The sequence below is a fragment of the Trichosurus vulpecula genome, chromosome 9 (assembly GCF_011100635.1).
Source record: "Trichosurus vulpecula isolate mTriVul1 chromosome 9, mTriVul1.pri, whole genome shotgun sequence".
Classification (NCBI taxonomy): Eukaryota; Metazoa; Chordata; class Mammalia; order Diprotodontia; family Phalangeridae; genus Trichosurus; species Trichosurus vulpecula.
The window spans coordinates 146993279-147021057 of record NC_050581.1 but is presented as its reverse complement, the minus strand read 5'-3'; positions in this window follow the sequence as shown (position 1 = coordinate 147021057).

Here is a 27779-nt window from a genome sequence, read left to right as displayed (position 1 = left end):
TCACAAGAGCAATGATCACTAGAGGTAAAGGAAGGGATTGTGTGAGCAGCTGCAAGGAATTTAGAAAGTCCCTGACCTTGCCTAAAGGTCAAAGGCAAGAGTCAGTAGTAGACTGGTTATAGAGAGATGACAAGTGGTTGAGGTACTGAGCCCTCCAAACATCTGCCAAGCATTGAATCATCCTTGCACCTCTGGTGTCAATCCAGTTTGGTCATAATGGATTATATCCTGGATATATAGCTGCACCCTCTTTGCAACTGACAATATGAATGTATATTACAAATCACTGAACAGCTACTTCTTGGGACTTTTCCTTCTGTGATCCAAGGTGTTGCTCCTAACTTCAGCTATTTGAACATATCCTGTTTAGAAACAAGTCCATCTGTAGGAAGGGAAGAGGGGGCAGGTGAGGGAGAATGAGTGAATCTTGCTGCTCTCATCGGATTTGACCTGAGGGGGGAATAACATACGCACTCAATTGGGGATCTTACCCCACAGGAAAGAAGGAGAAAGGATATAAAAAAGGGGGGACGATGGAAGGGAGGGCAGATAGGGCGAGGAGGCAATCAAAAACAAACACTTTTGAAAAGGGACAGGGTCAAGGGAGAAAATTGAATAAAGGGGGATAGGATAGGAAGGAGCAAAACATAGTCTTTCACAACATGTGTATTGTGGAAGGGTTTTACATAATGATACACATGTGGCCTATGTTGAATTGCTTGCCTTCTTAAGGAGGGTGGGTGGGGAGGGAAGAGGGGAGAGAATTTGGAACTTAACGTTTTAAAAACAGATGTTCAAAAGAAAGTTTTTGCGTGCAACTAAGAAATAAGATATACAGGCAATGGGGCATAGAAATCTATCTTGCCCTACAAGAAAGTAAGGGAAAAGGGGATGGGGGGGAGTGGGTGACAAGGGAGGACTGACTGGGGAATGGGGCAATTAGAATATATGCCATCTTGGAGTGGGGGGGATGGTAGAAATGGGGAGAAAATTTGTAATTCAAACTCTTGTGAAAATCAATGCTGAAAACTAAAAACATTAAATAAAATAACTGAAGACATTAAAAAAAAACAAGTCCAGTCAGAGCAGGTTCCTGTAGTCTCCAGCATCACATTTCAATGCAACTCCTTCTGAGAAGGGTCCAAATGGCTCCACTTCACTTAAGTAAAGTTCACAACCACATCCTCAAATGACATTGATTCCTGATAGACGCTGGCTCAAGGGTCATTTGCACCCCAGCAGAGCTCATTCCTCTGAAGGAAGGACAAATTGCATCAGAAGGCATCCCCCTCCCTCACTGGCAATGTGTGGACAGAGGCAGTCAGTCAATATGCATTTATTAAGCTGCCATTTCTAGTCATCCTGATTTATATCCTGCCATTGAACCCAGATGGTTCCCCAAGTAGAAAGTGAGGCTGGTGACTTTGCACACCCTTCCCTCACTTAAATCCAATTCACTTGCCAAGTCATGGCATCACCTCCCTGATTTCATGGTCCTCTTTGAGAACAAAGGACAAACAATAACATTTATTAAGCACTTAATATGTGCCAGGTACTGGGGGAAACAATATGCAAATTATATGCATACAAAATATATAAAAAGTCAATAGAAGGTAATCTCAGAGGAATGGCACCATCAGTGAGGAGGCCAGGAAAGGCCTCTTGCAGGAGGTGGAGGGGGCAGGGCAGAGAAACTGAGGAGGAGCATTCCAAGCACAAAAGCATGGAGATGGGAGATAGAGTGTTATGTCTGAGGAAGAGCAAGTAATCCAGTGTCACTGGATCACAGACAACATGGAGGGGAGTATTGTGTAAAAAGATTGGGAAGGTAGGAAGACACGAGCTTGTGAAGGGCTTTAAATGCTAGACACTTTATCCTAGAGGTAATAGGAGCCACTGAAATTTAATAGGTAGTGAGGAGAGATGTTCGGACCTGTGCTTTAGGAATATCGCTTTGACAGCTGAGTGGAGGATGCATTGGAGTAGGGAGACCAACCATAAGACTCTTGCAAGGTGGTAGTGATGGCAAGTCAAGAGATGAAGTGAGTCTATAGTAAGGCAGTGGCTACGTGAGTGAAAGGAAGAGTGGCTGTGTGAGTGAGATCGTGAAGGGTTGCCAGGAAATGATGGAATGGCATGAGTAAGTGGGACTGAGAACCTTTTTTGTCGTTTTGATTCATGATCTGCCATAGCCAAAGAATTTACCACCAACTTGCTGGTGATGAACCTCTCCATAGTCACCCAGCCGGTCCTCAGCTATCAGCCTTTCCCTGAAGCCATACTCCAGAACCTGCCAGGGCTTGTACTACGCCAGCAGGACCTTCAGGAAAGCAGAGACACCTGCAGGCCATGTGAGGTGACTGGAGGAGGGCTTTGGGGAAGCATTAGCAGTAGACTATTCTAGGTCAAATCCCAGTACAGTCTCCCCTGCCTTTGTGACAGAGTGCTTATTGGCATAGTGAGTGGAAAGAGCCCCAGCTGTGGAGGACTGGGCTACAAAGCTTACCTCTCATGTTTACAACTCCTGTGACCTCAGACATGTCTCTTAATTTCCCTGAACCAGAATGTTCTCAGATGTAAAAAGGGGGTGGAGATTACACTAAATGACCTCTGAGGTCCCTGCCAGTTCTAGACCAACGAGGAATCACAAAATGGACTGGGCATTCATTATCGCTCACCCTTTTGAACACGTTGAAGGTATTGGGAAAGAAGCCCGACCTACTGATCTGCATGGTCTCTTCAAACACTAAGATTCTAGGATGCATGATCAGCAGCAGAAACTGGAAGATAACCTTGTAAGGTTCACCAGAGGGGACCCTGGGCACTTACTGAAGCTGGATCTACGTAGGCAGTGAACACAACTAGGTACCAATAGGTCAGGGATTCCTGACATCTCAGGGACCTCCCTCTGTCACCTGTAACTCTAATTTTAGACAGCTGCCTGACGTTCACAGAAGATGAATGACTTGCCCATGGTCATAGAGTGATTGTCAGAAGTGGGTTCTGAAACCAAACTAGGTCTTCCTGATTCCAAGTCCCTTTCTATCCATTTCTATCTTTGTGCTGTGAATATAGATTATATTTTGCTTGTCAAACACGGAGTGCTTAACCTGATACATCCTAGATAAAATGAACACATTCCTGTCCCTGGCCCCCAGCTCACATTATACCAATGGCCACCAATGAACAAAATGCATTATGGTAAAATTCCAATATAGCCAGGGAAGCTGTATATACCCTTCATTTGACCTATGAAACAGATGAATTTACCCCAGGGACCAGTAAACCTCCCAGCATAAAACAAATGTTTCTATAGTTAATTGAAATAAGGTTTTCCTAGCACTCTTGTTAATGTGATTTGGGAGAGGGGGGAGAGAGAGCAGAGAAGAGGGATTAATGGGGCTTGATCTGCATCATTACTTGATATTTCTATAAAAATCAATGCAAAGTATACATTATGGGTCATGTCTGAAATTTGACTCTCCCAGAAATGGCTGGGCTTCTCCTTGATTTGACTAGCTCTAGAACTGATAGAAACATTTAAAAAACCCCACTATTTTCACTTCCAAACAAACCTGTATAAACATTTTATTATTTTATCAGCAAGTAGCAACATGATTATGCTGTAATAAATTGTTACTACATCACTGCAGTTTGCTCTTTTAATCCTGGAGAAGGGGAAAGGAGAGGTTGTAGCTGTTAAAACTGATAACAATGTTACTTGCTACTTTTATCAATAGGTGCTCTTTCCTGAAGGTTTAGTTAGAAGTAAAAGCAATTCAGGTTCTCAAAGATGTTCCTTGCATCCTCTGAAAGGTTTCAGATTATTTTGGCTTCTCTCCACATAAACAGCTCCTCCAAAGCTTCAAACTAAGGTCAGAAGGCTTCACACTGCCCAAGATCATGGGTTCACATTTTTAATCCTGGTGTGGACCTGCCTCCTTTTGGGGACTTTTCCCCTTATCTTTCTCCCTGAATTTTTTGGATGCCAACATTGCCCTGGTGCTCCAATGGCCTCTTCCAGGCCTGGCTGCTTATGTTAGTTTGGGAACCTGCCTCAGCAAGAAACATGTAAATGCTCTGGGGCAGTACAGGGCAGAGAATTATCTCATTTCTCAAGGTCCTGGTTAATACTAGTGCCCTGTACTTCCCAGAGACATCAGTTACTTCCTGTGTGACCTTCATGGGATCATTAATGTCAAGTATTCTCTGACCTATCTCTAGGAGAGCTTAGATCTCTCATTTCCCTCCCAGGATTCCCTGTGGCATTGGGAGTATTTCTTCTCTAAAGCTGTTAGTTTGAGCCTCCATTGCAGTGTGGTCCCTCCTATGGTGAGTTAGCCTCAGTGAGTACTGTTAGCCATAGTGAGTAGTGCCTCAGTTACATCTGACAAATTAATATCAATTAGTTTTTACAAAAGGACATTTGCTTTAAAGATATAGCAAGAATATTTCTCCCTAACACATCAGGAATACGTTTTCCTCATGTGACTTTGGTACAGAAAGAATATGCTCAAACTTAATGCAGCTTATATGTAGCTTTGGTTCCACCAAGTTCATATTCAAATGTTGCATCACTGCTGGATAAATCCTGGTCTCAGCTACTACTGGGCTTGGTCTGGAAGGTAGAATCTTCATGTTCTGGCCATTGATGTTGGCCTGGCTGCAAAACCCATCAAGGGTTTTACAAAAATCAACTCTTGGACTCCTAGATTTCTGGTGGTTTGATCTCCTGATCTCTTGAAGTTTATAAGGTTATAGACATCTCCAGTTGCCTTTGCCTAGAATGAAAAAATAAATGAATGCCAAAGCAAAGAGCCAAGACTTAGACTGATGGGCCACAAGTTGGCCTCAGATGGAGAGGGCCTAAAGACTCTCTTTACAATATATTCTCTGTCTGTCTCTCTGTCTCTCTCTGTCTCTGTCTCCCTCTCCCCCAGAATGCTGATAGCAGGAAGTCAGCCAAAGAAGATAACGTTCTAGTTGGCTCGTGCCTCCTGAATGCACCCCCACTTCAGCCTCCACAGCCAATCAAGGAGGCTCCTCCTCATTATGCATTTGGTAATGCAGTTCCAGAATGTCTGTGAAAACTCCAAATCTCTCCAACAGGCTTCCATTGCATATCAGCATGACTCTCCTGGAAGCAAGCTCCCCAGCCTCCTCCATGTGGGAAATTGCATTAGCTGAGCACAGTGATGCTTGTTCATAAGGTCTGGGCTCATTGCCAGGCCTCTGTCACCATAAAATTATAGAGTTAGAAGGGCCCTCAGCGGTCAGCTAGTCTAGGCCACTCAATTTACAGGTAAGGAAACTGAGGTCTGGATGGGGCTAATTGACTTACACAAAATCACAGATGAGAAGAGGCAGAGCTAGCATCTGACAACTCTGTGGGCCTCAGTTTTCTTATCTGTAAAATGATAGGTTGGAATAGGTGAACCAAAGGGGTCACCTGATCTTTCCTTTTCCCTTTCTGTAGATTCCCTGGTAAGACTGTCCTCAACACTGTCCTAAGATTGTCCCCCTAAACACACTATTGTCTAACACCAAGTGTTTGTCTGATCCTCATTGGGATGCCTGATTGGTGACCTTCTGTTTGGCCTGACCCTAGCAACCCTGGTTTTTGCCTTCTGCCTAAATACTGAGCTCCTGGCTTCCTGCTTGTCCATTTTAATAGATCACTTGCCTCCTGGAAAATGGTGCCTCATCTCAGGCCCTTAGATTTCAATTATATACCTTCTTTTTCATTGCTTTTCCCCCAGCTGCATCTATTTTGCCAGCTCCTTAGGGACTTGGGCTCAGCTGAAAGGATAAAACCAGAGCATGGGAAATAATTCTTGGCAGAGCCAGGGAGCTCTATAGTGTGACTGGGCTGTGGAAATTCACCTTCCAGGAAGCTGTATTATTTTAAAAAGCCCCAAGCCTTATGAGCACTTTCCATCCTCTCCCCCCATACTCAAATATAGCACTGAGATGTAGAGGAGCAAAGGAGCGGTTTTTCCTTTGCTTTGCATTTGGGGCACAAAGTGGAACTGAAGCCAAGGCCAGTCAGCCTTTGGCCAGAGGGGATAGGGACTTTTCCTTTTCAGCAGTGACAAAGGCCTTCCTAGTGGGGGTGAGGCAACCCTGTGAATCTAGGAATGGATGAATGGGGTTCACCAAGCATCCCCAGGTAGACAAAGGCAAGCTTTTGTGACTATATGAAACAGGGATGGGGCTTCATGGTACTACTAAAAACATTACCACCTACTCTAATCAGAATTGAAAGGGTAAGCAGGAATGCCAACTGAGAAAGCTAGGGGAGAAATGGAACTCCCAGCTGAGGCTAGGGGAGGGGCTAGGCTGTGAAGAAACCTGATACAAGCTACCTTATCAAAAGGGAAGGGACAGAAAGCAAAAAGACTAAAGGAGAAAGCTTGGGCATCTGTTGAGCTGCCAAGCCGAAAAACCAGCAGGGACACTCATAGAGAAAGAAGGAACAATGAGCAGGGGGAACCAAGAAAGGTCACAGTACAATGAAGAAATAGTATCGTGTAGCAGAAAATGAACTGAAAAAATCCAATGAAAAAGAAAGCAAGACAACAAATTCTACAGGCTCCCTAGAAATAATGAATCACCATTAGGAGCTGAAAGGGTAGCTCACCACGGGAAAAAGAGTCCAGGCAGACAGTGAGAAGTAGGGCTATCTTCAGTGTTTGCTGGGAGAGGTATATGTACCTAAGGAAGCACTGTCTTCAGTTCTGTCCAAACTGTCTAAGGCAGGGGTTTCTGACCTGGGGTCCATGGAGGTTCACAAATTTAGATGGCAGAAAAAATGACAATCATTTTTACTAACTCAGTAACTGAAATTTAACATTCCCTTAAATTATTTAAAATTATTCTGGGAAGTGGTCCAGAGGCTTTGCCAGGCTGCCAAAGGGGTCAATGTCCCCTGGTTTAAGGACAGAGAACTAGTAATTGGAGTCAACCTCTGTGGGGCCTTCCTGGCTCTGATTTCTAGGCACTCCCCCAACAACTCTCTGGTCTTAATACAATGAGACATTGAATGCAGACAACTTCTCACTGGTTTCTCCTAGTGAAATAAAGGAATTCTCATTATAAATTATTTTTTTAAAATACTTATTAAACTTCTGTGAGTTTGGATGGCCTGGGCAAGTTTTGTTGGGAGTCCTTGGATCAGTGATTCTCAACCCTTTTTTGCTTGAGGAATCATGGTACACACATTGGCAATGCTATCTGAGAATTGGGAGATTCATGGATAGTTTCCAGATAAGCCATTTTTATTGATTTCCCTGGCTTCCTGCAAGACTCAAGTCAAATCCCACCCTTCACAGGAGGGTGCTAATGTCTTCCCCTCTGGGATTACTTTCCATCTACTCTGTATCTATCTTGGATGTATGATGAGAAATTTGAGAACTGACTAGCATCGTAGGATTTGTAGTTCACAGGACAAACATATCCAGGACAAACATTCTCCACTTAGTCCCTAGAATCAATTTGAGTCTATCATGTTCTTTTAGGTCAGAAGGTGGAATTGAGTCATACCCTGGAGTTTTTTTTAAAGGACACACACAGTTTGGGGGACAAATGTTGGGCACTAAATGGAACTTACAGACTGAGAGGAAATGATGAGGACCTCCAAACCCCGAATAGTAGAAGGGGCAATGGAGTCAGTTCCCAGTCCTCCTCTTAGGGTTTAATGAGCCAAGCCAGAAAGAATATGAGGCACAGATGGAATAAGAAAAAGGAGAAAACAAAAATTGAATGAACTGAACCATATATAGAAGAAAAGGGAGTAAGAAAGGAGGGCCTTTTGCCCTTACAGGCATTGTGAAGTGGGAGACTCCAGTCAAAGCCCCCAGTTTTACCCACCACTTTAAGGACTGAGGGACATTCTAAGAAAGGTTTGCTCTTCTTTCCCCAAATTTCCTTCCAGCATCTGTCCATTAACAGGCACTGGAACATACTCTGCTTATTTCTTTGCCCAAATGTTTCTGGTAACCTGAATTTTGCTTCAACAAAAAAGAGGACAGGAATAGCTAGAGATAAACATAAATTTACATTAAATTTAAAATAAGGCAGACAGCCAAATCTCTGCCTAAATGCTCAGAATTTTCCTTTCTGGGGGCTCTCAGTTATTGTTATTTTATTCCTAACTTTTAATTTAATATAAATTTCATAAAGCAGCAGGTAAGGAAACTATAATGAATTGAGGGGCCATTATATTGCAACTAGGCTTTACAAAATGAGCTGAGGATATGACAGGCTGTGGTTTAATAAGTCTCCATAGACAAAAAGGGTAGGAAGTAAAATAAAGAGACTTAGGGCTGTGACCAGGTGAGTACTATCCCTGAATCCACTATTGGAACCCGTATACCTACTTATTTATATGTCTTCCCCATTAGAATGTGAGTTCCTTGAAGACAGGGACAGTGTTTTTGCCTTTCTTCATACTTCCAGTAATTTTCATGTAGTAAGAGCCTAATAAATGTTTGATGACTGTGTGAGTTCAAGGTATATGTTATGAGATTAGTACATATGTAAAATAGGAAGGGAGGAAAGAAACGAGCATTTATTAAGTGCTTACTATATGCCAGGCACTTTGCTGAGTGCTTTATGAATGTTTCATTTGATCCTCACAACAACCTTGTGAAATAGATGCTATCTATCATTATCCCCATTTTATAGTTGAAGAGACTGAGGCAAACAGATTAAGTGACTTGCCTAGGGTCATACAGTTTAGTAAATGTGCAAGTTTTATTTATTTTGTGAATATTATACTTAGCGTACTATGTATAATAGGTAAGAATTATGTTAAAATCGTTTGTATTAAAATTTTCTTTTATCTACAATGACATCCCAAATGTCATGGCACACCCTTGGAGATCCACTGCGTTAGATCTCATGTATCTTTGGAAACTTCAAAGCACAGACCATGACTCATGCCCAAATATCAACACATACAGAGCAAAGCTTGATTCATCATTATGTGCCTGCACTAGAAGGGCCACATGCTGACTCCACAGAACCACCTGTTCGTGCCTCCGCATCCCCAGAATGTCGAGCAGGCTGTAATTAAAACACTCTGGCTGCAAGTCTCCCTGTCAGTGGTGGAATTCTAGACTGCTTGGTTCCTGCCAAGCCCACCATTTCTTTAAGAAGCTCCATGCTCATCAGAATGAATCCTGGGAGATGCTAGGAAGCTGTGTGATCCTAGGCAAGTCACATAACCCCTCTCCCCTCTCTGCTTCAGTTTTATTTTTATTTTGCAAGTAAGGGTAATCACAGCACCCACTTCCTGGGATTCTTGTGAGGATAAAGTAAGATAACATTTGTAAAGCACTTTGTAAACTTTAAAGTTCTCATTTTATCATCATTATCATCATTAAAATAGAGAAACATTTCTCCTGTAATACCTTAGCTCTGAAAGCCTTCCAGTTACCCGTTGGATAAACCTATGCATGTAGAATGAAGAGGTTGGCTCAAGTTCATGGACATCAGCTCCATGATCTTGCCTCTGCTTCTGCTCTCCTGAAGAAAGAAACATTTTCTGCTGATCACACTTGACGTAGAATTCACGATTCATAATTATATCTGTTGCCTTTTGGAATCAGTACGACCTGTTCTGCAGGCAAAAGGAGAGTGTCTTACCGCACAGCAGTCCCCTCTCATTGGCCACAGGCAACCTTCCTCCATAGTATAATTATAATAATGAATAACATTTACACGGCATGGGGGGAGGGGAGAGGGGGGAAGACGAAGGGGTAGAGGAGGAGGGAGAGGGGAGGGGGAGGAGGAGGAAGAGACATCTCCATATACAGTGGGGATAATAATAGCACCTACCTCCAGGATTGTTGTGAGGATTAAATGAGATAATACTCGTAAAGAGCTTTGCAAACCTTAACATGTTATATAAATGCCAGTTATTATCATCACTTACATACATTTCATCTGATTCTCACAACAGCCCTATGAAATAAATAGTACAGGTATTATCCTCGTTTTATAGATGAGGGAACTGTTGGGGAGGCAAGGCCAGGTAAGAATTAAGTCCTTCCTTTTCTGTGATAGACTTCAGGTTGTTTATCAACTCCTGGCCAGAAACAGAGGATATAATTACTAATTTCCAAGTATTCTTTTCTATGGATCTCTCTGGGGATCTTGGAAGGTTTTACTGTTTCTGGCTGCCCACAAAATGCAGCAGCTGTGTTATGTTCTTCCCCAAATACATGACCACATATAGCCCTCTAAAGCAGGGGTTATTTCTTTCTTTCTTTCTTTCTTTCTTTCGAGACTGGGTCTCCCTATTTCACCTGGGACCAATCCCAATACTGATTGTCACAGAGGCTTTGCCTTGCCCCACTCCTGATCTGAGCCAGCCCATCCCTTCTTAGGTTTCCAATGCAAACACTTGGATTAATTTAGTTGACCACAGTTCAACTCCAGAGCTTAGAAGATCCACCAGCCTCAACCTCCCTGTAGCAGGGATTACTTTTTCAAATAAGAATTTGTTTTCTTAAGTCTTGCAAAGAACCCAAAGATTTTAGCCTCCTGGAAACTGCCCAGGGGTCATGGGAGTAATGCTATGTTAAAGCATAGTAACTGGAACATGTGCCACCTCCCAGGGCCTAAAGCACGAACGAGTAACCTGGAGTCCACAAGCTCGTTTTTTAAAGAGTAGTTTGATAACTGTAATGCAATATAATTGATTTCCTTTGTGATCCAATGTATTTTATTTTAGCATTTAAAAATATTGCTCCGAGAAGGCATCCATCAGCTTCACCAGATTGTCTAAGGAGTCAATAATACAAACAAGGTTAAAAACTCCTTTTCTAAAGAATCTATTGCAGGGTTTAAAGTCCCTTCCATGGTGCCTTTGTGATGGTTAATAGACATTTCTAAAGCCAATAGTCCTTAATGAGGGTATATATCACTATTAAAGACTTATTCTTCCTGAATAGAAAGTCATAGTGGTTACTCACCCCCAACATACAATTATGTAATACTTCTTTGGTCCACTAACTCTGTCTCTGACTAGAACAATGCTAGTGCTACCACTTAGCCCCCCAAATGTGCTTTTTTGTAAATTTTTTAAATTCTTTTTAAACTTAGATACAAAATGAGAAAAGAAAGAAAAGGACATTGCTACATACACGGCAGAACAGAGACCCCCAAATGTTAAGGTACTCTAGGTCCCCCCAATATCATTAGATCTCAAAAGAACCCTCAAAATATAATCCATCACCCAGAAATAAAACCCAGGACTGGCATGGACCCAAGTTCAATCTTGGAGACATTAATAATCATATTCTCTAAAGTTCATACCCTGACATACTTGGGAAAAATATACAATGGTTCATTTGACATCTCCCTTACTGGTATTAGACTGCAATCCTGCAAGTAAATTGAGACTTCCATTATGAACACAGAAGGGGTGGTTATCCCAGCTCCTTTAATGAAGCAATGAGAAAGGTAGATCTCCTCCTGGTGAATGCTATTTCTTAGTCCTCTCTTTTAGAATGGTTTGGTCTCACTCAGTCCCCTTAAAAGGACTCCTGATGCAAAAGGAAAAGTTTTGGTTCCCCTTAATAAAAACCTCACATCTCCAAGTAGGAAAGTCTCAGTTCCCAGAATACACAGCCAAAAGGACCCTTTGGTTTGCTGAATTACCCCCTCACACATACTGCATTACCACTTCCTGTTATTGAACATCATATCCAACTTCTACTGTCATTTGTACTGGCACCCATTCCCAGGGGCTCCTGCTCTCCCAAATCACTCCTACTCAGCGCTTTCTGTCCTGAGTTTGGGGGCCCCAACATCCTGAGAAAGCAAGATTTTTTTTTCTATTTGTGTCATTTCTGCAGCAGAACATACCTCCCTCCCATTACTTGCAAAATTGGTGAGGAGAAAAAAAGAAGAAAAGGCTTGATACCAGCATGGTTACTACACAAGATATCACATGTTTTTTTTTACTGATAAATTTGTTTTGAGACATCACTTTCTTCTCTACAGAGCAAACCTCCCACCCCATAGTTGCCTTCCCATAAAAATCTTTTCAGTGAAACCACATAATAGAGTGATTTCAGCTGACAAGATGTGTCACTTCCCATTTTTTGTAGTTTGCCATTTGTTAATAGAAAGGAAGGACATTAGTTTTCACTTTAATAATTTGGAAGCAATATCAATCATTGTATTTGATTGAGTTTTATTGCCTTATAGTAATCAAACGTTTACAAAATGCCTACTTTGTGCAGAGAACTATGTTAGGTGCTGGAGGAGATGGAATATTGAACTAAAACTCAGACCTTACCCACAATATAATCTAAAGAAGGAAAAGGCAACAACACTATAGCTGTAATCAGGAGTGTGCTAGAAAATGTTTGATGACTGCCTCCCCCTTCTCCCAAATGTACGTATGACACACTTTGCAGCTTAAGCCACATTATTAACATTTCTTCATCACTTTCTTAATCAACAAAACAATAAATCAAGCCCTGATTTATAACACTTGCTGATTTCTGTGATATAAATACACTGAAAATCTGACAATTGTCACCACTGGCATAATACATAACATTAGATGATTAATACATTAAAGAATAATGAAATGAAGTCCTGAGAGGCACCTATATCAGAGGATAGGGAGCCAGCCTCAGAGTTGGAAACACTTGGGTTCAAGTCCTTCTTCTGACAAATATTGACTGAGTAGCCTTAGATAAGTCACTTATTCTCTCAGTGCCCCCAGGTAACTCTAAGAGTTGATTCAGCAAAAGCTAACCTGAATCAAAAGCGGAAGTTTTCTTACAAAGGGGTCTCTGAAAAAATGAAATCACAGATCCAGGATCCCTTGCGCTAGCAAAAAGAAGGGAAGAGAAGGGAAGGGAAGGGAAGGGAAAAAGGAAGTCTTATTTGATCTCTAAGTGAGGGTAGGAAGAAATTGTTATAGCTTTGAGGAAAAGGCTGGTATGGAATTAGGTAAGACTTCCCAGAAAAGATGGCATTTTCAGAATTCAACAGGTGAAAGAAAGGACATTCCAAGCACAGGCACCTATATGGTCAAAGATATATAAGTATGAGTAAAATGCATGTTTAATAGGCAAAGAGTAGTCCAGTTTGTTTGGCGCATAGTGTGTTTATAGAGGAGATAAACATAAGATGAAGTTGGAAAGGTATATGGGATGGGGAAGGTGTCAGATTGTGGGTGACCTTGAGTGCCAAACGGGACTTTGAAATTGACTTGCTAGGCAATAAGAAACCACTGAATATTTTTTGATCCAAGGAGTAACAAATTATATGTAAGAAATATTATTCTGCCAGCAATATGAAGGATGGATTCTAGGTGTCTGCCCACTCCTAGTTAAGGCTACCAATTGACATCAGAATCACAAAAAAAGAAAGAGACTTTAGAAATCAAAATCTTCTCATTCAGCACTTTATTCTAAACCTGAAACCTGTGTTGAGGAGAAGGCAGGGAGAAAGGGAGTTCCCCAAGGTTAAGACTAGAATCTTGGTCTCCTAATTTCTACTATACCACATTGGTGGTACAGGAGTTTGGTGACCAGCTACCAGAGGACAAATCAGCCACATCTGCTTTGAGGTCATTACCACCTGGGCTGCTGTAAGGGCAACCACAGTGGCATACCCAGGATGGCTACTAGTGCAGGTTCTTTCATCTGCTTTACTAAGGAAAGATAGCTCTTTCAGGGGTCAACAATCTTACTACATATGTATGTGTGTATATATATATATATAATTCGCTTAGTTCAGGGGGAAAAGTCAGCACCCTGAACTTCAGAGCAAATACAAACAAAAATTACAAACAGGAAAAAATAACACAAATCAACAGACAGGCTTCTAACTGTCTGACTATAGCAATACATAGAGTTACCATAGAAGAAGCACCAACATCAGTTCAAAGAGGGGCGGGGTGGGGGGGGTGCCCAGGGTGGAACTCCCATCTAGCCAGATCACATGAACATTCTTCCAATGAGTGAACTCCAAAGCATAAATGCTAACCTCAAAGTATATATACTGTTTCCAATCAAAGATTCTTGATTCAGTCAAAGACTCCTGATTCAAACAAAGGCAAGCCTCAATCAAAGGCACCTGATTGCCTTAGTGCTGAGAAGCGCTCCAAAAGAAAAACAGCAAAAATTCCCACTTTGTTTGCCATTACAGCTGCCAAACAGATACAGGACACAGTTCAGAGCCTCTCACACAGTAGGCAGCCAGGCTGTATGGAATAAGAGTCGTCTTGCCGTAGCAGTAGAGATTTCCTGGGGTGACTTGGAGGGTCACCTGTGGAAGACTCCAAATACTAGAAGCCTCATCTTCTTCACTCTCTTTTCTGTTTGTACCATGGACTCCTTAGGCAGCCTGGTGAAGCCTATGGACCTCTTCTCTGAAAACTGTTTCTAAGTGCATAAAATACATGGGTTTACAAAGAAAAACAATTATATTGAAATACAGTTAACAAAAAACTTTTTTTAACCAATTCACAGACTCCAGTTTAAGAACCCATACTATAAAGGAACAATAGTTGTATTCAACAAATGGACCCAACCAACATTTTTTAAGAACATACCATATGTCGGGGGCATATAGCAGTGCAGTGAGTAGAGCACTGGCCCTGGAGTCAGGAGGACCTGAGTTCAAATCCAGCCTCAGATACTTGACGCTTACTAGCTGTGTGACCTCATGCAAGTCACTTAACCCCAATTGCCCGGCCTTCCCCCCTCCCCCCCACCCAAAAAAGAAAATAAAAAGAATATACCATATGCCTACTCTTGCACCAGGCACAGTTAGGAATGAGAGGCAGTGTAATGCAGTGGAAAGAGACCCAGATTTATAGGGCTTGGGTTCAAAGCTCAGCTCTGTCATGTACTTCCTCATGGCCTTGGTAAAGTCACTTAACCTTTATAAGTCTCAGTTTCCTCATCTGTAAAATAAAGGTGTTGGACTAAATGACCTCAACATTCCTTTCCAGCTCTAAATCTATGTTTTTCTTATTCTAAGACACTTGTCACTTTCAGTAAAAAAAGTGCCTGCTATGTGCAAGGCATGATGTTTGGTGCTAGGTATGATAGGCAGATGGGAGGGATAGCCACAGCGGAAACAATGAAAGATTCAGACAAGTTTGGGAGCTCCTGGGAAAAGTCTGTCCTGAGGGAGAGGCTGAGACGCCTCGAGTGTTTGCAAATTTTGGAAAAGTCAAAGGTCTGCAGGTGGGCTTTACTCTTAAGTGGAGGAGGGATCAAGGGGCTCGAATTCTGGGAGGGTCTTAAATGGCCATGGCTCATTGTAGTGGTCTTAATTTATTTTCTGTACCTTCTAGGGAGCATAAAATCAGGGCAGCTGGGTGGTACAGTGGATAGAATGCCAGGTGTGCAGTCAGAAAGACCTGGCCTCAAGCACTAGCAGTGTGACCTTGAGCAAGTCGTTTCACCCTGTTTGCCTCAGTTTCCTCATCTGTAAAATGAGCTGGAGAAGGAAATGGCAAATCACTCCAGTATCTTTGCCAAGAAAACCCCAAATGGGGTCACAAAGAGTCAGATGTGACTGAACAACAACAAAAGCATGGTTTGATAACAGCCAGCAGTTTATAGAGCACTTAAAGTTTTACTGAACAGTAGCAGCTAGGAGCACAGAGCACTGGGCCCAGGGTCAGGAGAACCTGTGTTCAAATCTAGCCTCAGATAGTTACTAGTTCTGTGACCCTGGGCCAATTGCTTCAGCTGTCTGCCTCAGTTTCCTCATCAGGACGATTGGGGATAATAAGTGCCTGCCTCCCAGGGTTGTTGGGAGTCTCAGAGGAGATCACTGTGAAGCACTCAGCCTCTCTGCTGATCTCTGCAAGTGCCAGGTGTTCTGTAGATATCCTAAACCCAATGTGTCTGTAACTGAGCTAATTATGTCGAGGCTACCACTGTCCTCCTAGTCACCCAGGCCTCTTCTCCTCAGTCTCTAATCCCTACATCTGATCTGTTGCCAAATCTTGTTGATTTTATTTTCGTAACATCCCTTGTATACACCCCCTTCTCTCCTCTGACACTGTCACCCGCCCTGGTGCAGGCCCTCATTACCTCATGCCTGGACCATTATAGTCCAGTCTATTTTCTATCCAGCTGTCAAATAATATTCCTAAATCTAGATCCGGCCATGCCCCTCTCTCCCCATTCAATAAACTCCAGTGGCTTCTTTTCACCTCCAGGATTAAATGTAAAATCCTCTGTTTGGCATCTGAAGCCCTTCACAGCCTGGCCCCCTCCTACCTTTCCGATCTTCTTAGACCTTACTTCCCCTCCACTCCCCACCCCAATAAATCCTGCTATCCAGGGGCACTGCACTCCTTGCTATTCCTTACACAAGATTCTCAATCTCTAGAAACCAGACTTTTCCACCAGCACTTCCTCATGCCTACAATGCCCTTGCTCCTCATCTCTACGTCCTGGATTTCCTAGCTTCCTTCAAGTCCCAGAGAAAATCCCACCTCCTATAAAAAGCCTTTTCTGATCCCTCTTAATGCTAGTGCCTTCCCTCTGTTGGCTATCTCTAATTTATCCTGTCTGTATTTTGTTTGTGCAGTTTTTTGCATGTTGTCTTTCCATTAGAATGTGAGCTCCTTTAGAGCAGGTGAACTTTCTTTGTGTCCCAAGCACTTAGCATAGTGCCTGGCACATAGTAGGTACTTAATAATGTTGACTGTTGACTTATTTGATCTTTTCAACCACTCTGTGAGGGAGGTGCTATTATTATCACCATGTTAAAGATAGGGAAACTGAGACTGAAAGTAGTTAAGGGACTTGTCCTGGGTCACATAACCAGTAAGTGTCTGAGGCAGAATTCAGACTCAGGTTTTCCTGATTCCACACTGTCTCCTATGCTATCTAGCTCCTTCTTAGTAATATAACTAGAATGTATGGGTGTTTAGGAAGGACTAGCACCTCAGGTGGGAGGGCTTGCCAAGCCCTTTTCAGGGCTGTCTGTCCATGTTTGGTGTCCACTTATCATCCAACTCTCACCTATGGCTCCAAGAAGCTGTGGCATGCACAGCAGCCACACCCTGGTGAAACTGTCTCAGCTAAACCAGGTTGAGGGCAACCAACAGGATTTGGACCCCTTGGTGACAGAGGGGGATGAATACCCCAAGCAAAGGTGACTGAAGCAGGTGCAATGAAGTGCTTAGAGCTTGGTCAGACACCAGAGACTCCAAGGTCATCCACTGCATTCCAGGCCATCGCCACCCTTCCTGACTTTTATCCTGCCACTGGAGTTCTATGACTCTGAAAGAGAGAATGAGAGTGACAACTTTGTGCAACTCCACCTCCCTGAAATCCAATTCACCCATGAGTCAAGACATCACCCCTGATGTCACTGGTCCTCTTCCAAAATGAAGGATGAACACCAATTAATAGAGTTAATACCTTGTTCAGCAATGACCACCTCAGCTCTCTGCCTTTGCTAATGGTACAATAGAATAGGTCAGCATCTTTGGGAGAATGGAACTTTAATAAAGGGGCTCCTTCAGAGGCTCCACAAGGGCATTGTATTCCCCTAGAGACAAACACAGGACCCTATGGCACACAGACCCATAGGAGGGATGGAGCAGGGCAGAGTACCAGCCAGTCTTAAGAAAGGAAGCCTGTTACGAATAATATAGGAGCACTGCAGGTAATCACTGCCAGAGGCAGTCCAGGGCTCGATATCTGAGCAGTGGGCTATCACCCAGCAAGATGAGAAAGGCCAACATGCAGATCCTGCACAGATGACCGTTGACCAGGAAACCTCTGCTGAAGATTTCTAGTACCTGCTGCCCTATGGCAGGGCAGCCAACTGCTTTGCTCGGTCCCCACTGATCAGCAATATTGTGCAGGAAGGGTGTGCCTCGGGGGCTCAGCCACACCCACAGGGTACCATTCCTGCAACGTCAGCATTCAGAAGGATGAACAATGCTCAGCTTGCTGTGTGTCCTTTCTCTGGTGCCCCCCCCTCCCCCAACCCGGCATCCTGGAATACATCCCTCACGCCCAATAAAAGTATTCCCCTCCAGCAAAGCCCCCCAGGATTGTTACCAGATGTTTTAGCCCAAGTGACCAAGGTGATTTGAGCCTGGCTCTATGCCCTCCCAAGTGGTTATTGAAAGTCAGTTGACTAGCTTTTTATCACGGTGGGTAAAGCACTAGGCCTGGAGGCAGGAGAACCTGAGTTCAAATCTGACCTCAGAAGCTTATTAGCTGTGCCAGCTTAGACGAGTCATTTAACCTTCATTTGCCTAAGTTTCCTCACCTGCACGATGGGGACAAGAACAGCCCCTCCCCCTCAGGATCGTTGTGAGGGTCAAATGAGGTCGTAATCCCGGTAAACACTGTACATACGTGTGCGTACATATGTCACCATCATCATCATTCAAATGTAATCTATTAAGCACCTTCTGTGTGCCGCGCCGTGATAAACACTGGAACCCCCCGAGGGCTTTTGGAGTAGTGACAACAGCAACATCCCTCCCTCCAAGAAAAGGAGTACAAGAGAGTCGGTGAAACATTTTTTAAAATGCACAGAAGGAGATTCAGAAGGGGACACAGACAAGCAGGGCAGTGCTGGAAGTGCCTCGTTAAATTTAACATACACTTAAAAAAAATCAAAACCAAGCTGTACTTAATAGAGACATAGCATGTTATATCCAATCCTCTTTTTATGTTATTTGTATAAGATTTGTGTTTGCTGTTTGTAATTTCATAATAACCAAGTTCACAATAGTTCTCACATAGTAAGTGCTGTGCAAATGTTCACTATTATTATTGTTAATCAAAAATATATACATATATATTTTAAAAGAGCTTCCTATAAGTCCATATTTTGCAGCAGGTGAGAAGAATTTCCCAACTCCCCTCACATCATTTTGCCTTAGTACCTGCCTACTCTGTCTATAAGTAAGGGGGTCCTTAGTACAAGGGGAAAGCGCTTCTTTCTCATAACAGGTCCAGCCAGAGATCAAAAACAAAGGAGATATTTTGTTACTGTATTTGGGTAGGCAAGAATTCAGGGGTGGGGAACCTGCATCCTCTAGGTCTTCAAGTGCAGCCCTTTGACTGATTAGGGTTGCGCTTGAGGACCTAGAGGACCACATGTGGCCTCAAGGCCATAGGTTCTCCACCCCTGCAAGATATTTGAACTATGGGAATAGTAAGGCTATAGGTCTTAGAGTATTAACAGGAGAGAGAACAAGGGATCCAAGTGAGATCTTGGAGAGAGAGAACAGTGTGACTTTGGTGACTCTATTTACCCTTTGTGTCTTCATTTCCCTGTGTATTTTTATATTCTTCTGTGAGGTCTGTCCCTGGGAAAGACCTTGTACGAGCCTTGCCTCAAATATGCCCACCGCATTATAAACACAGTAGGCATAAGCCAATGGTCATGCTACCCTGACCATCTGTAGTTCTGACATCCTTCAGAGAGAATCGACTAGGAAAATCTTTCCTTGACCCCCTTTCTCCACCTTCACAAGGCAGCACATGTTCATTATTTGGCTCTCCCCCCAGCCCTGCTATCAATGAGGGCATCTTCCTCTGACCCCTGCAACACAGCTTGCCAAGAGGCCGCTTCCCAATTAGAATTCTTAGGGTAAATTCGCCTGGGAGAACAGTCGCCTCGCACGGTTGGCCAATCTGCAGAGAGAGAATGAGTTCCTCTTCTACCGAGTCCCTCCTTGTGTTCTGCAGCCAGCATGAAAGCATAAAGCTCAGATTGCGTGCAGACTGTGCCATCAATGCAAATGAAAGCTTTCTGCCGGCGTATCCCCAACATGGTTCAGCAGCAGGGCCTGGGCATGTTTAGAATTCTTACACAAACTTCAGCTCAGTCCTGCCCTCCTTTAGGGAAGCTGATTTGGACTTCCAGAGGAGAGCTCAGTGAGGAAGAACCACATCAGAAGCGACTCTGGGAAGGCATCCACAACGTTCTTCTTCAGGGAAAGGCCCTCGAGGCTCCTCAATTAATGCAGAACAGAGAAGGATCCAATTGGAAGCTGAGATTGCAGATCACAGCACTCGGCTCTTCTTGGAGCTCCGCACTCCCTGCGCAGGAAGAAAAAGCAGATTCCTTGGATCTGTTCCCTGCCTTTTTAAAAATAAGCCTCAGTGTCTGCAACCATGGGGTACTTCACACTAAGAGTTCCTCTATAAAACAGTGCTACAGACCAAGCCGCTGCGTTGGGTGACCTTGGGCCCTTCCTGGGCCTTGATTTTCTGATGTAATTCAAGACACAGCATTCCCTTGGGGAATACATAGAATCTACCCCATACCCCTGGATCACTTTCTCTCGCTTATATAACCACCCTGCCCTCAGTGTGGCCTCTGGAAAATCTCTGAAAATGGCTTGTTTTTAGCCCATATGCTGGTTTCTGCTTATTGTTGTTGTTCAGTCGTGTCTGACTCTCTGTGACCCCAATTTGGGGGGTTTCCTGGAAGAGATACTACAGTGGTTTTGCCATTTCCTTCTCCATTTTACAAATGAGGATCTAAAGCAAAGAGGGTTAAGTGACTTGCCCAGAGTCACATAGCTAGTAAGCATCTGAGGCCAGATTTGAACTCAGGAAGAGGATTCTAGTGCTCAGTGCTCTGTCCACTGCACCATCCAGCTGCCCCTCTAGCTTTGTACACCTATGAGTAAAAGAGTGTCCATATCCCTATATGGGTGCTTAAAGCAACAATGTATATTTCAAGCACAATATAGTATTTATTCCACCCCACAGAAAGTGCAAAAAATATAAAGGATGCGTAACTCATAAACAACAGATACAGTTCTCTTCCTTCTTTGGTGATTCCTACTCTTCCCAGGATCCTAAAGTTCTTTAAACCAGTGGAGTCAAACTCAGATAGAAACAGGGGCCACTAAACTACAATAAGGATCCCTGCAGACACATTTTGACTTAGAAGACCACCTATTAACATTATCAATGTTTTATTATATTTTGTTAAAAAAATTCCCAATTATATTTTTATCAAGTTTGGCCATGCTTGGGAAGATTTTGGATTTCTTTTGAGGGGGCAGGCGGCTACATTTGAATTCTCTGCTTTAAACTATAGCAGTAGCCTGTGGTTTGGTTTGGACTCCTCTACGAAAGGAGATGACATTGAGATTCCATACATTCTAATAAGTTCTTCTTTATCCCCATTCATTGTGTTTTTAGGGGGAAAGCATCTGGACTCATGGTATTATCCTTTGGTTTGGACTCTTCTAGATGGAAAGGGGTTTCTAAAAAGGCAATCCTCTCACATTACAGTGAAGGCCCACTTATACCCCTAAGAACCAATAAAGGAGGGGCAGGTAGGTGGCGCAGTGGACAGAGCAGCAACCCTGGAGTCAGGAGAACCTGAGTTCAGATCTGCCCTCGGATACTTTCTAGCTATGTGACCCTGATTGCCTCCAAAAAAAAAAAGAACCAGTAAGAGCATCTAGCTATTCTTCCTAGAAGGAAATATATTGGGTGTAGCTATGGGGGGCGGGGGGGGGGGAGATGCTCTTTTCCATCAGACCTGCATTGTCTGAATAACTCAGAATAATAATAGAATGCAAAATGTGGATCTTTTCCTCTCCTGGATCCTTTGGTAGGAGCAACATTTACTGCTAATCTGGTTAGGACCCATGGCAGTGCACCATGTTGAGCAGTTTGAAATTCACTTTGCATGGCTTAAGAAAACTGGGAGGTACCTACTAGGTAGGCTAGTTTTTCCTTTAAAACATGATGAAACTACTTGAGACTCAGTTGGTCCAGGGGACTAAGGCTTGAACTGTTGATGTAGTTTCCCAGTTGCCCAAGATGTAATAAAAATACAGCCTTTTATTGGCCCTGAGTTCTTCAGTTTCACAGATCTCCCGTTGCTGTGCTGGTCAAAACAGTCTTCTGAGCAGGCTGACCATTGTGGCCAATGCAGAGGTGAGGGGGTCTGTACCCAAATGAACCTTTGCTGATTGTTCTTTCCAGCTTGTAATTAGGTAAACTTTTGTTAAAAATTATATGATATCTGAGTTTCTCATGCCTGTATCACTGAACTGGGCTGAGTCAAGGCAGGGCCTAGAACAATTCTCCTATTGATTCTTCAGCTTTGGGGGCTACACGCATAATTTCTCTTCCAAAGGGTGACTCTGCCCAGGACATCCTCCTCTTGCAGAAGGCTGCCTTCTGGGATCATGCTGCCCAGAATCTTCCTTTTCTACCATCTAAGAGATTCAGAGACCCACCTCACCCCCCACCCATAGTCCTCCAAGAAGGTAGGGCTCAGGAACTTCTACCACTTAGATACATGAGTGGCCTTCTCCGTAGCTGCCGTCCTTGGGGCTGAGAGGTTGCCCGTGGGTTAGCATTTCCGTAGTGACATAAGTCATTTCCTTTGATCCTCCCAACAACCTTGTGAGACAGGTACTATTATTATCATCCCTATTTTACAGGTGAGGAAATTGAGACTGAGAAAGGTTAAGTGACTTCCCCAGGGCCACATAACTAGCAAGTACATGAGGTGGGATTTGGACTCAACTTTTTCTAACTCCAAGTCCGGTGTTCTTCCCCACTGATCCACCTAGCTGTTATGATATAGTGGAAAGAATACTAGCCCTGGAGCTAGGTGAATCCAGACGAGCTGGGTTCAAATCCTAGCTCTTCAGTTTCTTTCTCCACATCTCCATTTTCTCATCTATAAAATGAAGTTGGACTTTGCTGGTCTCTAATTTCCTTCCAGCTCTGGAGTTCTGTGCTTTGCAAGACTAGGACAAGGAACTTGTGGTCTGGAACTCTTCCTCTCAGAAGTATAGGCAAGGGCTTTCAGATCCCATGTGCCTCTTCCCCAAAGCTGCCATTAACTGCTACATGAGAGGAAGCCTTTTCCTTCTCTTACTCCATCCCAAGATCCAAGTGTTTTCTGTTTAACTTCGGTCTAGCCTCCAAAAACAAACCAGTAGGATATTCACTGGAATCTCCTTCATAGGACATTGCTAGGGAGTGGCCCCTCCCACAAGAGTCTGACTCACAGATATCTGAGCCAAGCAAGTCGTCTGTAACTGGGACCCATCTTCTAGATTTCTAGAAGGTGCCAAGGGTCCTATCTATACCATCTCTATGAAGGCACAATTAAAAGTCCTAAACAGAGGTTTACAACCCTATAAGGTCATCAAGTTGATCAGGGAACTCTCCTGATAACACTCCACCTACCCACCTTCGGGGTGTGATGAGAGAGACAGAGACAATGGGACACACACACACACACACACACACACACACACACACACACGCAAACGGGGGTGGGGAGAGACAGAGACAGAGACTTATCAACAAAATAAAGGAGGTATTCTAGATCAGGACTTCTTAACCTTACTTATTTTGTATGATGGACCTCTTTGACAGTCTTGAGGATCTTATGGGCCCCTTTTCAATAATGCTTTAAATGCACAAAATAAAATATATAATGCTATAAAGAAAACCAATTATAGTGAAATATAGTTATCAAAATAGTTTTATTTATTCATTTTTAGGTTTCAACATTCACTTTTATAAGATTTTGAGTTCTAAATTTTCCCCCTCTCTCCCCCTCTCTTCCTCCTCTCTCCCCTCCCTCCTCCCCAAGATGGCAAACAATCTGATATAGGCTATACATGTACAATCATATTAAACATATTTCCACATTGGTCATGTTGTGAAAGAAGAATCAGAACAAAAGGGAAAAACTACAAGAAAGAAAAAACACCAACAAAAAAAGTGAAAATAGCCTGCTTCGATCAACATCCAAACTTTATAGTTCTTTCTCTGGGTGTGGATAGTATTTTCCATCGTGAGTCTCAAAATAGTTTTTTAAAAGCCAAGTTTATGAACCCCAGGTTAAGAACCCCTATACATAATCTTGAAGGTCCTTTCCAGTTTGAAATGTTCTAGGTTTAATTTTTGCCCTGCAAGATTATGGATGGAGAGCCATATTGCAGACTTTTAAATAGGGGTACATATATTAGGGCACATTGTGATTCGTAAAGCCGTGTTCACCACACACCTCTGTGTGAGAGAAGGATCAAAAAACAAGCCTAGGAATGGAGCATGAGGAAAAGAACAGCAGTTCTACCAGCTTTGGCAGGAAAGGAACCACTGTTGAGGAAAAGAACAAAGGAATGGCTGGAGACAGGTGTGATAGAAAGTTGGATTTCCAAAGCCAAATTTTCCCATCTTCCCAATTTTGAAGAAAGTGGTGTGGCAGAAAGAGCAATGAATGTGGAGTTAGAGGACCTGGCTTCAGATTGCCATTCCTTGGGCAAGTTACCTCACATCTCTGGGACTTAGTTTTCCCACCTGTACAAAATGTGTATTTCACGTATGTTATATGTGTATATATTCATATATATATACATCTATGTGTGTATATAGGCATACATACCTCTATGTGTACGTTTGAGTATATTTTAATTTCTTCACGTTTTTTGTCACAGAGGCTAGTTTTTGAGTTAGTTGGCTTCAAAGTCCATATCTGGAACTTTCTAACTATGACCATAAACAAATCGTTTTATTTCTTTCAATTTCAGTTTCCTCATAAAAAGGGCAGGGGAGATAATAATGTCTCTACCTAACTCAAAATGTGGTTGTGAGTGTCAAATGAAAAAAGCAAAAAGGAAAAATATTTGAAACATTGTTAGTATGAAAATGTCAATGTTTGAAAAATGTCTTTGTAATAAAATTATTCCAAAGTAAAAAAATTTATTTTAACAAATGTAAAAAAAAAGTGTGTGTGTTTGTGGGAAAATGTGCCCTAGGTTCATGGAGAAAATGCTTCATTGCTACTTTATTTATAGGCTATTTCATTAATGCTTTTGCTTTAAACTAATTGTGTGTTCTGGCTGAGTAGAAAAAAGAAACACATGGGTGGGAGCTTGTGAGCTATGATTTCAAGAGGATGTGGACCCAAACAATGTCTTGAACATGGATGGAGTAGCCTTGTGGGAGAGACCCACCATGCAAATTGGAGCATGGGTGGTACTCCCCCAGGTGTTATACACATAGATGAGTTCTGCTCTGTGTCAGTAGAGGAATGCTTACGTCGGTGGGAGTTCAGAACCATTGAGGCATTATAGAATAAACTGAAAAATAAGACTGATTGTAGGCCACACTTAGGTTTTATCCAAGTCAGATTTGGGGGGAAATTACAGCCTATATTTGAAGCAATAATGTTGCGACATTTTCAATGTCAGAATAGGGTTGGATTTGCACAGTTCATGCTCCACAGGCTGTTATTTCCTTCTAGGTACTTGGCCTACAATTTTTTAGGTAAGTGAATGGTGGTGTCTGGGTTATGGCCCTATGGTTCAACTAGTCAGGCTCCCTGCAGGCGTGGTTAATTGAAAGACCTGATTAGCATGCTTTTCAACTCAAATGTCAGCTGTCATCACGCTGCTGCTTATGGAAAGAGATCAGCCTCACCCTGGTTCCTGTCCCCTGCTATTGCTCATTAGCCCATCAGTAGCTGTTTCATCCCCAGATTAGAGGAATGTTCTGCTGCGCATTTGCTCTTGCTGCTGAGAACTGGGCTGAGAAGTGCGCAGTCGTCCATCTACCTGGCATATAAATTGACCCCAATTTGGGAACAGACATTTGTTAACCTTAAAATATTTACTGATCATGCATGGCATAGAGTGTTTCTCAGGTAGGAGAAATCAGAAGAACCATCTGTGTGATCGATCCCCTATTCTTTCCAAAAACATTGTTTACTACTCTAAATGAATGAATGAATAAGAAAGCATTTGTTAAGCTCTTCCTATGTGCCCAGCACTGTGCTAAAGTTGGAATTCAAGTATAAGAGCAAAGGCGGTCCCTGCTCTCATGGTACTTTCATTCTAATACAGACACCCAATATACATACAGAGGAGAGACACTTTGGGTTTTTTTAAATAATATGTTATTTTCCCCCAATTACATGTAAAGACAATTCTTAACATTCATTATTTTTTTTAGATTTTGAATTCTAAATTTTCTCCCTCCTTCCCTCCACTCTCCCCTCCCTAAGATGGTAAACAATTTGATATAGGTTTTACATGTGCAATCATGCAAAACCTATCTCCGTATTAGTCATATTGTTTTATTTTGTTTTGTTTTGTTTTTGCAGGGGGAGGGCAGGGCAATTGGGGTTAAGTGACTTGCCCAAGGTCACACAGCTAGTAAGTATGTCAAGTGTCTGAGGTCGAATTTGAACTCAGGTCCTCCTGACTCCAGGGCTGGTGCTCTACTCACTGTGCCACCTAGCTGCCCCCATATTAGTCATATTATGAAAGAAAACACAGACCAAAAAAAAAAAACCCGTAAACAAAATAAAGTGAAAAATAGTATGCTTCAATGTGCATTCAGACTCCATCAGTTCTTTCTCTGGATATGGATAGCATTTTTCATCATGAGTACTTTGGAATTGTCTCAGCTGTTGGATTAGTTCGTTTCTAGGATGTGTCAAACAGATATCTCAATCACTATGCTGACTCTTATGGTCTTTACTATTGACCTGGTTAATGAGGGACCCTCTGACAACTCTTCTGATTTTTCAAAGCCCACGAAGTCTTAACTTAGTTCTGTCTACAGATACTTATTCACCTAAGATCTCGAAAGTACGAGTGCAAAAGAAATAGGCCCCATGTGTTCATGTACACATGGTAGATGGGTGGGAAGAATATTCTTCCATCAGCTCACAGCAATCCTCCTCACTTAAAAGCTATCAGGGAGAAAAGAATCATAAAAGGAATGAAGGGAGGGACCACTTGGTCCTTCTGTAGTTGAACTCATCCTGATCCTCAGCCAATCAAAAGACTCTTCTTCACCATACAGTATGAAACCCTTAGTCAGTAGTCAATCAATCCATCCATCAACAAGGTTTTATTGGGTTCCTGGTCATGGCTAATAGTAAGCAGAGGATTTCTATATCTGCTCTGAAGTGTGTGTGTGTGTGTGTGTGTGTGTGTGTGTGTGTGTGAGAGAGAGAGAGAGAGACAGAGAGACAGAGAGACAGAGAGAGACAGAGACAGAGACAGAGAGACAGACAGAGAGACAGACAGACTTAGGTGCTAGTGTTGGGTCCTCCCCTAGAGGCACTTAGGTGGCACAGTGGCCAAGAGTGCTCAAGAGCGCTGATCCTGGAGTCAAGAAGACCTGAATTCAAATCCAGTCTCAGATACTCACTAGCTGTTTGACCATGGGTGAGTTACTTAACCTCTGCCTGCCTCAGTTTTCTCGACTATAAAATGGGAAGGGGAAGAGGTGATAATAATAGCACCTATGTCCCAGGGTTGCTGTGAGGATAAAAGAAGATCATATTTGTAAAGTGTTTAGTGCAATGCCTGTCACACCATAGAAACTTAAATTCTTCCTTCCAAGGAGTGCAAATGTATGTCTTTTGTATATAATTTTCCTGGTCTTACTCATGCCATTTTATCTCAATTCATGTAAATCTTCCCATACCCCCCTTCATTCTTCATATTCATAATTTCTTACAGGATAGTAATATCACATTTTTGAGTGTAATGAGAGGCTGACAAGCAAGCACAGTGTGTTTAGCTAATGCAATCTCCGTGTGGAAGAGTTTGGGGAGCCCCCTTCTAGAAAGACAAGATAACATGTAGAGGAAGGACCCTGCTCTCTGATTTGGAGCAAGTGCAGACAGTCTGTAAATAGTTCTGGTGTGCTAACCATGAGATAAAGAGGAGTCTTTAGGACCACCTGTGGAGCCAGAAAATAGGGGCATTCAAGAGGCTTTAACCAGCCAAAGTGTTC